The 2,580-nt window shown below is 38.0% G+C and overlaps 1 pseudogene; it reads right to left on the reverse strand.

Annotated features, from left to right (window-relative positions):
- Positions 1–1,694: 1,694 nt before the first annotated feature.
- On the reverse strand, positions 1,695–2,147 carry LOC149257091 (DEAD-box ATP-dependent RNA helicase 15 pseudogene; annotated as a pseudogene).
- Positions 2,148–2,580: the final 433 nt, after the last annotated feature.

Genomic DNA, 2,580 nt, shown 5'->3' on the forward strand with positions numbered 1-2,580 from the left:
TTTGTTTCCATGCTCGTTTTCGCTATCAGCATAGCATGTCTAGAAGCATCAATTGCTCTTTCTTGCACATTCAATATTAATTCAGTAGACCATGGTTTAAGAGGTGGCTTCTAATCCATGTTGATCTGTGGAGTGCCCAATATAAGAAGAATGAGGGATACTTTCCTTCATTATACTTTTAGATGACATTACAAAACTAAAGACATCGCAAAGGTTAAATTCAAGGTTTTGAAACCTCTTGTAATCCAACCATTGTAATGTTTGCTTTAGCAATATCCACAGCATGCTTCTGTGGAATAACATGACTACTTTCATCCAAAATCTAACTGAACATTCCTTGTAAGGGTGCAAGATTGGTTGAAGCTCAACTCAAAATAACTAGTGAGAAGGAAGCTCCTTGACGTGCATATTTCAAAGATTTTATTGTAAATTTTGGGATATTCCAAGCATATATCTTCAATTTTGACCATTATAGACATTGATGACTCGATAATATGATCATTTATCCCATCGATTGCTTTTTAATCGCACTAAATTCAAATTTGTTGTAAAATTTGTAGCTCAAAACATGGGTTTTGGTATAATTAGGACAAATAGAAGAAAACACGAATGGCTCTCATAGAAAAACCAAATATGTCTTAGTCGTGGATAAGACTGAAATTGCGATGGTTTGTCTACAAATGCCTTGATGGCCATTGTTCCTTTCAATTTTATGAATCTGTTGTGTGTTTATGAACAGAAAACAAAACCATACCATGCCAAATCTCTTCATTATAAATCTCTTCCTTCAACTCTTCCACATTGTCTACTCCTTGTTTTGCCATTTTTACTAAAAATATGAAGCACAAGCGCAACTTTATGATGAAATAGCAGAAGAGGTTTTATTGTTGTAAAAGATGAAATAATGATGCAGAAAACCAGCCATGTGTGTCTCAAAGCACTCTCAGAAATTATATAAATTAAGGTTCAACAGACATACCCATCTCATTCAAATTGGTGACAACTTCCTAGGGTGATATTTAAAGTACATTTGAGAGAACTGCCTTTTCTGGCTATGTTGGTTATGTTTTCCACCAACCCTGCATCAAACACACTAATTAAATGTCATGTAGTCACTATTACATTTCAATTGGTGACAAATTCATAGGGTGATATTTAAAATACATTTGAGAGAACTACCTATAAGTTGTATGAAAGCTGACTTAGCAGTCTTTGGTTCCCTACCAAAGATTGTAACTATTAGTGCCAAGTGCTTTCAACTTTCTCCATGGTAGACGTTTGGAGGGTTGCATTGCACTAATAGATTTCAAAACTTTGTGACGAGGCTTGATTCTAAACTCTAAACTACACAACATGAAATTAGAATGTGTTAAAAGAAACTTTGAACAAAATAGTCCATGATTTTATGCACTTTACAACCCACAATGCAACAGAAATGGTGGCATTAATTTAAGGACTTTGCCTTTGTAAAGGCCTGAAAATAAGCAGAAATATCCCAATTAGAAGTAGAAGAGAAAATTGTTAATTGAAGTTAGAGGAGGAAAGGTTCTTCTAAATTTAGAAGTGCAATAAATTTGGTAGAAGAACCGGCATATGAAGTTAAGGCATATGAACAGAAAACAAAACCAGACCATGCCAAAACTGAGATGAATGAGAAGGATAATTATTGCAGACACCAGAGCAAATTTCAATGGCTATGATGGCATGTATGTTGATGCTTCTATATGTGCTGGGAGTGCCTTGATATCAACTGCAAAATGTTCTTGAACCTGCTTCAGCACATCCTCCTCTGATGAAGAAGTAGAAGAAACAAAGGTAATTGCAAGACCCTTTGTGCCAAACCGTCCAGCCCTTCTAACCCTGTGCAAATAAGTATCTGCAGACTCAGGCATGTCATAGTGGATAACAATATTAACTCTTTCATTGTCAATTCCCCTGCCTACCAGATCAGTTGCAACCAAAAACCTCTTATTCCCCTCCTTGAAACTTTTGTATCTCATCAGTCTTTCATCCTGCTGCATTCCAGAATGAATGCAGGTACAAGGAAAGCTGCACCCCACCAGCAGCTTGGATACAGTCAAAGGACACACAATAAACAAACCAAACGCAGAAGATAGTCTTCCACAATTTTCAAGTATTGATATCATTATCTGATTGGATACTCAAAGTAGAAAAATAGACAGATACATTCAAACTATTCACATTTAGTGCAAATATGTAAAATGCAAAAGGGCAACCCTTACACTACAAGGTGGGTCAGTGCATCTCAAGAACTGAACTCGAAATCCGAGACCTTGGCCCTCATGTCGTCGCCTAGAAGGATATTAGAGAGCTTCAGATCTCTGTGAATGAAGCTCGTTTTTGCAAGGCTGTGCAGGTACTCAACTCTGCGGGCGACATTGAGGGCAATGCTAAGCCTCTGTTTCCATTCTAGCGGCCTCAGCCCGGCCGCCGCCCATTCAAACAAATGCAAACTCAACGGCCCCTGGGGCATATACTTGTACACCAGCATCTTCTCCCCGCCGTCGATATAGTACCCAAGGAGACGAAGCCGATGCGCTGCTCAGACAATTAAGGAGT

This window comes from Pinus tabuliformis, chromosome 6, assembly GCF_031772625.1.
Source record: "Pinus tabuliformis cultivar Carrire ecotype Pingquan chromosome 6, CPIR1, whole genome shotgun sequence".
Lineage (NCBI taxonomy): Eukaryota > Viridiplantae > Streptophyta > Pinopsida > Pinales > Pinaceae > Pinus > Pinus tabuliformis.